The sequence below is a fragment of the Carlito syrichta genome, unplaced genomic scaffold (genome assembly GCF_000164805.1).
Source record: "Carlito syrichta isolate Samal-C Ts95f unplaced genomic scaffold, Tarsius_syrichta-2.0.1 Scaffold253521, whole genome shotgun sequence".
Taxonomy (NCBI): Eukaryota; Metazoa; Chordata; class Mammalia; order Primates; family Tarsiidae; genus Carlito; species Carlito syrichta.
The window spans coordinates 51,911-62,279 of record NW_007197617.1 but is presented as its reverse complement, the minus strand read 5'-3'; the positions used below and the strand labels follow the sequence as shown (position 1 = coordinate 62,279).

The following is a 10,369-nucleotide window of genomic DNA, read 5'->3' as shown; positions in this document are numbered from 1 at the left end:
TACATCAAAATAAAAAACTTCTGCACAGTGAAGAAATAATCAACAGAGTGAAAAGAAAAGCTACAGAATGGGAGAAAATATTTGTAAACTATATATCTCACAAGGGGTCAATGCAAAATATATAAGAGATTCTTATGACTCAATAACAAAAACAACAATAACAAAAACCACAACAAATAGCCTGACTGAAAAAGGAGTAATTGGCTGGGCATGGTGGATCATGCCTGTAATCTCAGCACTTTGAGAGGCCTAGGTACAAGGATCGCTTGAGACCAGTAGTTTGAGACCAGACAGGGCAACAAAGTGAGACCCTGTCTTTCCAAAAAATAAAAAATTAGTCGGGTATGGTGGCACCTGTCTGTCATCCTAGCTACTTGGGAGGCTGAGTTGGGAGGATCAATTGAACCCAGGAGTTCAAAGCTCCAGTGAGTTATGACTGCACCACTGCATTCCAACATGGGTAACAGAGTGAAGAAATGCAAATCAAAACCCAAATGAGCTATTTACCCTACAACTTTAGGGTGGCTGTTATATATATATTATATAAAAACAGCCAGTAATTGGAAAATAACAAATGTTGGCTAGGATGTGGAGAAATTAGAACCCGTGTACACTGTTGGCAGGAATGTAAAATGGTGCAGTTAATAACAGAACTATTGTGGGATACAGCTATCCTGCTCTGGGTATTATTTATAAGAACTGAAATAATGATGTTGAGAGATATTTCACTTCCATGTTAATTGCAGCATTATTCACAATAGCCAATAAAGGGAAATAAGCTAAATGTGCATTGACAGATGAGTTGGTGAAAAATGTGATCTATTCATCCAATGGAATATTTAGCCATAAGAGAAGGAAATCCTATAATATACTACAACATGAATGAACCTTGAGGACACTATGCCTAGTAAAATTAGCTAGTTACAGAAGGACTAATATTGCATGATTTCATTTATATGAGGATCTAATGTCATCATACTCATAGAGGCCAAAAGTAGAATGATGATTGCTAGGGTCAGGTAGGAGGGAAAAATGGGGAGTTTCTGTTCAATGGGTATAGAGTTTTAGTCATGCAAAATGAAAAATTTCTGGAGATCAGCATTGTGCTCATACAGATGGTTCATGACTTACAATGGATCAAGTTATGATTTTTTTAACTTTACAATGGGTTTATTGGGGGTATTAAATGCATTTTTGATTTACGATTTTTTGACTTACCATGGGTTTCTTGGAATATGATCCCACTATAAGTCAAGGAGCATCCATAGTTAACCATAGTGCACGGTATGCTTAAAATTTTTTTGAGGGTGGATCTCATGTTATGTGTTTTTTTAAAACTACACTTTAAAAAACCCTAGTATATGTAGTCAACAAAAACTTATTTTAAATACAAAGAGTCAGATGGATTAAAAAAAGTAAAGAGATGGAGACAGAAAAACTGTGCTTACATGAATTAAAAAAACGGAAATATCTATATTAATTTCAGAGAAAGCAGAGCTCAGAACAAGGAACATTATCAGGGATAAAGAGGTGCATTATATAATAATAAAGTGGTGAATTCTCCAAGAAAACTTAATGATTGAAATGTGTATATTCGAAGCTCCGTTAGCGTTGGAGAGGAGGTATCTTCGGCCTAATGGGGACCGCGGAAGGTAGTGGCAGCGAGGAGCAAGGGCAGGGGTTCGAGACTTCTGTCACATATTACCGGTTGGAGGAGGCAGCGAAGCGCAACTCCTTGGAGGATCTGTGGCTGGTGATCCACGGACAAGTGTACGATATCACCCGCTTTCTCAACGAGCATCCTGGAGGAAGAGGTTTTGCAGGAACAAGCTGGTGCAGATGCAAGTGAAAGCTTTGAAGATGTAGGCCACTCCACTGATGCTCGGAGAAATGCTAAAGCAGTACTATATTGGTGATGTCCATCCGAGTGACCTTAAACCTGAAAGTGGTAGCAAGGACCCTTCAACAAATGATCCATGCAAAAGCTGCTGGGTGTATTGGATTTTCCCCATTGTGGGTGCTATTCTCTTAGGCGACCTTTATTACATGTCGGAAGTCAAATCCTCCTGAGGACATCTGGTTGATGTCTGAAAAGCACATCCACTTAGGAGTGTGTTGGGAGCCGGCCATGGAGGCCCACTGAGCGTTAGGGATCAGGAAGAGCCGTTGACCCCGAGACCACTAGGATGCGTTCGGGAGCTATTGACCCCATTTCCTCCCCCTTTCTACTCAGCACTAACCAGATTAAACTTCTGTGAGCTCAAAACATAAAAACTCTGAGACCGGGACGAACACAAGCTAACTTTAGAAGCTCATTGCTCCCATTCTTCCGCAAACTGCAGTTTTGGCTTTCACACAACTTATAATTCAAACTTGTGTTACATCTAAGAGCCTTAGTATTGGTCACAGGCTTCTGGGTCATGATCTTAGGATTTATTGAAGGTGTAAATTGTAGAATATAGTTTTAGAAGACAGTCATTTTGTTGAAAGAATGCGGCTGGGTTACTTGCAGGTAGCCGACTGTGAACTTTGAACTGGGCCACATTTCAAACATTCTGGGATGGGCCATTTTCGTTTGTAAAGTAAATACTTAAGCTCCTATAGAATTGTTTAACATGGCATAAATCAATCATCTTAGGATGAAAAAGGTTTATAGAATATGTCAGTCATGGATTAGGTTATCTTTTGTTATGGGATTTTAAGATTATCATATGAAAAGGGTTTAAAGTCAATCATTGATTAAGTTTTCATGGATTAAGGTTTCTGGTGGGTGGGGGGGCGCCCTTCCCACATCTGACTTTGTGTATAAAAGACCCGTTGTAATTCCCAATAACACATACACATCGCTTCCGCACTAGACCGGAGTTCAGTCTCTTTCTTTCTCTCTCTCTTTCTCTCTTCTTCCCCCCAATCACCGATGCTGTCTCCACCTTTGGGGTACCCTGAACCCGGCTGGAGCTGGTCTCCGGCAGGAGTGAAAACTAGAGACTTGCTTGGGGGCTGCAGCAGTGCCCTCTCTTCAAATCCTGCCAGTTGTACTCTTCCCCCTTGGAGCCAAGATGGTTGGCCAGACATCCACCTCAGATCTGGGACCAGTGTCCTTCACTCTCAGAGCCTTACTCCCAAAGCACCTGCTCACTGTTCTGTGTCCTTGCCAGTGTTTCTTCTGCTGGTTTCCATGAATACCCTTACATTTCAAACCTTTATTCATCACTGCAGTTCATATGTTGTAGTGACATTGATCTTTGGTAAAAATGCTAGCTTTTCAATACTTTGAATGCACATTAGGCATTCTTATCGGGGTGTAGTCTAGTGTTGAAGCCTTTTGTTTTCCATTTTTCTTTTAAGTAAGTTATTTTAAAAATTCTGACTTAATTCTATTAATTATCATAAGGAATTTAATTCATAAAGTTATGCACTCATTACTTAAAACATAACTGCCAAATGATGTTTGTTCCTTGTTTGTATGTGGTAAAACTACAAAGAACTGTGTAGTCATCACCTCTCTCCAAGCTAGTCGCTCTTCCCACTCCCTAAGTCCAGCCCCTTTCCTTCCCAAGTGGTGCTGGACAAAACTAAGTTTCCCTTTTATTTCTTGGGGGTGGAAAGAAATAAGAACAGGAAGGAACAAACTGGAATGACAGAAACTTGGTGAATTCAGAGTAATCTTTCTTTGAAAAAACTTTGGTGCCAGTTTCTAGCCATCTTTTCCTCCCCCACTGTAGCTGTCTTTTATTGGTAAAATCTAATTGTATAATTATGTCTGAAGTGCTTTATCCAGGATTTTCCCTCTTTTTTGTTTATTGATTAGTACATTTTTATTCTCCATTTTTTTAAAGTAAGATTTTGACAAATTTGACTTTCTGTTTGCCCCAGTAAAATAAGATCCATATAAAATGGTATTTTTGAAAAAAAAAAGAAATGTGTATATTCCTAACAACAGAGAGTAAAAATATGTGAACCCAAATTAAATAGAACTGCATGGAGAAAAAGACAAATCCATTATTATAGTTAGAGACATTATTCCCCCTTTTTCAGTATTTGATAGATTAAGCGGGCAAGAATTTTTAAGGATACAGTTGACCAGACAAGTATTATGAATCAACTTGATCTAATCGACACTTATGGAATACTCTTTCCAACAACAGCCAAATAAAGATTCTTTTGAAGCTCACATGGAAAATTTACCAAGTTAGACCACATTTTATATCATAAAACTTACCTTGGTCGGGCTCGGTGGCTCAACCTGTAATCCCAACACTTTGGGAGGCTGAGGTGAGAGAATTGTCTGAGCCTACGGGTTCGAGACCCACCTGGGCAACTTGGCGACACCTTGTCTCTACAATAAATCAAAAATTAGCCGGGCATGGTAGCACGCGTCTGTAGTTCTGGCTACTTGGAAGGCTGAGGTGGAAGGCTTGCCAGAGTCCAGCAGGTTGAGGCTGTGGTGGCTGGGAGCATGCCACTGCACTCCAGTCTGGGTGACAGAGTGAGACTCCAACTCAAAAAAACCCAAAAACTTAACAAATTAAAAAATTTAGAAATCCTATAATGTGCATTGTCAGACCACAAGGGGAAACCAACAACAGAAAAAGAGCTAGAAAATACCCGAATACTTGGAGATTAAAATAATACACTTCTAAATAACACATGTATCAAAGAAGTCTCAAGGGATTTTTAAAAATATTTTTGATTGAATGAAGATACAATTTATCAAAATTTGTGTGATGTTGCAAATGTCACGCGCAGAGAAAAGTTTATAACATTAAGTGAACATATTAGAACAGAAGAAAGATCTACTGTGGGAGCCAGAATGATCTTTTGGAGGGCAGGCCCCTTGTAGTCCACTTGGAATTTGTTCCTCTGGATCAAACGATCAGCCAAAGTTTTTATCTGGAAGTTTTGAGGCTTGTCATGATTTGCAGAAGATACGTTCTGAGTTGTGACAAACAGGTAACTTGTTCTTCCACCATGACAACTGTACCTGCCGACACTGTGCTGAATTTTTGGCAGTTTTTGACCCATAATGGCATGACCCCTGTGCCCCACCCTTCCTCTTCACCCCTATCAACTGTTTTTTCCTCCCCTGGATGAAAAAAGTCCTCAAGGGGAAATGTTCTGCTGATGTGGAAGAGGTGAAACAAAAAATGGCAGGAGTACTAAAAGGCATCCAAATTGACGAGTTCACAGACTGTTTTGAACAGTGGAAAAAGTGTCTTGATTGGTGTATTGTGTCAAACAAAGAGCAATTTGAAAGAGAATGAAGTTTAAACATGTAAGAATAAATAGACAGTTTTAAATAAATAAATTCTGTTGTTTTGGGTCCCCCTTGTATAATCAATGACTCCTGCTTTTAGATTAGAAAACCAGAAAAAACAGAACAATTTGTCTAAATCAAGTAGAAAAAATAAATAATAGAGCAGAAATCAAGGCAATTAAAAAAAGAAAAACGATAAAGAATATCAACAAAACCACAAGCTGCTTCTTTGAGAAGATAAATGAATTGATAAATATCTAACCAGACAAGTGGAAAAAAATAGAAGACACACATTTCCAATACCAGAAATGAAAAAAGGGTCATCAGTACTAATTTCAGGGACATTAAAATGATGATAAATGATACTGCAAACAAGTATATGCTGCAAATATGATAGTATGGATTAAAGGTGTCACTTCCTTGAAAACTACCATAATTAATCTAAGGAGAAATAGGTAATCTTTGTAAGCCTATCAATTAAAGAAATTGAATAAGTAATTAGTACCCTTCTGAAAAGGAAAGCACCAGGCTCTGATGATTTCACTAGTGAATTCTACCAAACATTTTCAATGGAATTCATACCAATTCTCCACAATTTCTTCTAGAAAACAAAAGCAGAAGGAATACTTTCTAACTCATTTTATTATTCCAACATTACTCCAGTTTCAAAACCAGAAAAATATCACAAGAAAGGAAAACTATAGAGTAATATTCTTCATGAACATAGATGCAATAATCCTCTAGAAAATAATAGCAAATAGATTAAAAAATGTATAAAAATAATTATGCACCATGGCCAACTGGGATTTATTCCAGGCATCCAAAGCTAGCTCAACATTTGAAACCAATCAGTATAACTGATCACATCAACAAGTGGGTTACACGTAACCCAAAATTATGACTTTATCAATTGAGGCAGAAAAAAGCATTTGAAAAAATTTCCACACCCTTTATAGTAAAAACTATTACAGAACTAGGAATAAAGGGGACTTCCTCAAACAGTTAAAGACCATCTAAGAAGATTTTTATAACCAACATTATATTTAATGGTGAGAAACTGAATGTCTTTCCCATAAGATCGGGAATGAGGCAAGAATTTACTCTTTCATTCCTCTTCTTCAACATTGCACTGGAAGTCTTAGTAAAAAGGAAGAATAAACTGTGTCTGCTCACAGATAATATGAGTGTCTGTGTAGAAAATGCCAAATAATTGACAGAAATACCTCTGGAACTAATAAATATATCAGGAAAATAAGATACAAGCTTAATGTACAAAAGTCAATTGTTTTTCTGTATACACTCATTAACCAATTGGAACTTGAAATTTTAAAAACACCATTTAAATCGCCCCAAAACAAATGAAATGTTTGGGTGTATTTTTTACAAAATAGGTGTAGGATATATCTGTAAAACCCCATAAAATTCTTATGAAAGAAATAAAAAAGATATTAACAGATGAAGAGATATTCAGTATTCATGGATTGGAAGAGAGTTTTGTTAAGATGTTAATTTTTCCTAACTTTATCTGTAGATTCAACACAATTCCAGTAAGAATCACAGCAAGGTATTTTATAGATATTGACAAACTGATTCTAAAATTCAATGGAAAGACAGAAGACAGGATAGACAACACAATGCTAATGAAGAACAAAATTGGAGTACTCACATTCCTGGATTTCAAGATTTTCTATAAAGCAACAGTAATCAAACTGTATGGCATTAGTAAAAGAATACACACATAAGTCAATGGATCAGCATAGCAATACCAGAAATAGACTCACACAGAGTTAACTGTTCTTTGGCAAAGAACAAAGTCTATTTAATGGAGAGAGGATTAACTTTTCAATAAATATTACAGGTACAAGTCTATGACCTTTTGGAAAAAATTAATCCATATACAGACTTTAATAGTTTTTATAAAAAATAACCAAAATGGATCATAGACCTAAATGTAAAATGCAAAAACTATAAAACTTCTGGGAGAAAATACAGGAGAAAATCTATATGACCTTGTGTTTGGTGATACCATACTAAAATGTAATCCATATAAGAAAAAAATTGGTAAGTTGAACTTTATGAAAATTAAAAATGTTTTCCCTGTGAAAGATACTGTTGAGAGAATGAAAAGACAAGCTACAAACTCAGATAAAATATTTTCAAAAAGCATATTTGATAAAGAACTTTTATCCAAAATACATAAATAACTCTTAACACTCAACAATGAGAAAACAATCTAATTTACTCCATGGAAAGCTATACAGTCATAAAAAAGAACAAAATCATGTTCTTTGCAGCAACATGGATGTAGCTGGAGGCCATCATTCTAAGTGAATTATCACTGAAAGAGAAAACTGAATACTACAATTTCTCACTTAAAATGAGAGCCACAGACACTGAGGACTCCTGAAGGATAGAGGGAGGGAGTGGGGAAAGGGTTGAACAACCACCATTGAGTACTGTGCTCATTATCTGTGTGACAGTCTCCATAGAAGCCAAACTTTATCATCATGCAATATACCCAATGTAACAAAACTACACATGTATCCCTTGAATTTTAAATTATGTTAATTTTAAAAGGTCATTTCTTTAGGTCTATTAAAATTACTAAATTACTTATCTATAAGTCAGTATCTCCAAGTTCTATAGTCATTTAAAAAAAAGATCAGTGGTTTTCAAGGGTCTGTGGGGCGGTAGAGTGGGTTGATTAAATGAAATTTGGAGATTTTTTTAAACATGATGAAAAACTATATATGATATTTCTATATGATTTCTATATATGATATTGTAATTTTTAATACACAATTATGAATTTTTGAAAAACCATATAGGTCTTATAGCACAAAAGACTCAATCAATAAAAATAAGAAAATAATTTATGAGTTCAGAAAATAACTTAGGAGTAAGAAAATAATTTAGGAGTTTAGGATTAAGTGCAAAATGTGACAGTCTAACTGCACAGTAAAAATATGAAACAGCCCACCCTCTGTGGGAGCTTTTCTGTCCTCTAAATAAATCCTGCTTTCAAAAAAAAAACAAAACATGAAACAATCTCACTGAAAGATGTCTGGGAAAGGGGTGCTGACCTAAGCAACTTTGGAAATGAATGGAGTCTGTAATACTAAAAGCAAAAAGTTGTACATAAGCACTGTTCTTTAGTTGATAAAGTTGCTTTCCATAGAGATTAGGGGTAGCAATTTTGGTATTGCTATACTTGCATAATAGAATTGGAGAATTAAGTAAATAGATGGAAGAGTCAGAGCCAGGTTTCTTTCTGTTGCAGTGGGTATTCACAGATAAGGAGAAGAGGCTAGAATGCTCCATGTGATAATGGCTTAGAACTCAATGCATCACCATGAGCTCATATTTCATTTAATGTAGAAATAGACAATTGCATATAGAAATATTTATAAGCCGGGCTCGGTGGCTCAGCCTGTAATCCCACGCTTTTGGGAGGCTGAGGTGAGTGGATTGCCTGAGCCCCGGGTTCGAGACCCGCCTGGGCAGCGAGACCTCATCTCTACAGTAAATCAAAAAACCAGCCGGGTGTGGTAGCGCGCGCCTGTAATTCCGGCTACTTGGAAGGCTGAGGCGGAAGGATGGCCGGAGCCCAGCAGGTCGAGGCTGCAGTGGCCAGGAGTGGCCACTGCACTCCAGTCTGGGCGATGGAGTGAGACTCCAACTCAAAAAAAAAAAAAAAGAAAAAGAAAAAGAAATATTTATAGATGTGTGTATATATATGGTACAGCATACACACAAATATTTCCTTATTCTGTCAGCTGAGAGAAGCAATTACGTCTTAGTAGCATCAAATATGCCAGTGCCCAGATTTTGATTCTGTCACCATTCTCCAGTAATATAAACAGAATTCTTGAAAAAAAAAATTATTTATTCTAGGATTGAGGCTGGAAACATAGGCACTAAACCTAGGACATCTTGTAATGCCAGTGAGTAAGGGCGTCCTTTCCTACAGAAAATGAAGTAAACAAGACAAACACAATGATGAAAGGCATATCAAAGGGACAGCATGAGTCAACTAAAAGCTCTTCCAGTGACCAAAACTGAAATAATTTGAGCAATAAAACAAAGCAGTAATAAATTATAACTTCACATAGAAAATTATTCAAGATGCCATACTGATATGAAGAAATAATCGAATAAATATATTAATGAGGGGGGGAAACAAATTTGTGTTGAGTAATTTTGTATAGTTTATATAGATTCCCCACTCACAAGGAAGTAGAGCATGACTTCCTATTTCTTAAGTGTGGGCTGTACATAGGGACTTTCTTCTAAAGAGTACAAACTGGAAAAGGGGAAAAAGAGCAACTTCACATTGGAGAAGGCTTACAGACACTCAGCCATGTGAGTAAAGTCAACACTAACAGTGGTAAGTCATGTTGATGTTGTGGCCAAGAGTTCGATCCGAGAGACCACCAAGAGCCAATTCCAATGAAATTTTAAAAGAGTCTTTATTTTGCAAGCTCGAGCCTGGACCTCTGCTGGCAGGCGATGCAGCGGAGCTCACACAGAGGCCCTGAGCTCTTCAAACAGGCAGTTTTTATTGCCGTTACAGAGAGGAGGGAGTATAATGGGGGATTTCCAGAATTTTTGATATTTGATTGGACAGTAAACATTAGTGGTTACTATACACGAATGGGATTGGCCCATGTGGTTTTAGCCAACCTTAAGTTGACCACGGTCTGTCAACTGGGGAAGTTGCTGAGACATCTGGAATTTTTAGATAACCTTTCATTACTAGCTGATTGGCTGTTACTAGGGGGTGTTGGTGGTAAGGAGAAAGGTTACAGTTTGAGCTATAATTCGTGGTTTTTTCCGTAACTGAAACTGGTTTTTCCCGTAACTGAAACTGCAAGCATCTGCAAGTTACATTTTGCTGAAAATTTTATAAGCTAAGATGGCTGTGCTGTTGCTTTCTAACTGATTAAATAATGATTTTGTATGATCATGCCTTTAGCTTAAGCTTGTGATAATTGTCATGGTCCTCGCCCTCTCATTGATAGTACGTAGGCTTGCTATGATATGATAAAAATTGCAGTTTACCTCTGCAGTCTTCCTCCCCAAGTTCTCTATCTTCAGTGTAATTATGGGAAG

At 37.1% G+C, this 10,369-nt stretch overlaps 1 pseudogene; it reads left to right on the top strand.

Moving 5' to 3' along the window:
- Positions 1-1,630: 1,630 nt before the first annotated feature.
- LOC103253795 lies at positions 1,631-2,070 on the top strand (annotated as a pseudogene).
- Positions 2,071-10,369: the final 8,299 nt, after the last annotated feature.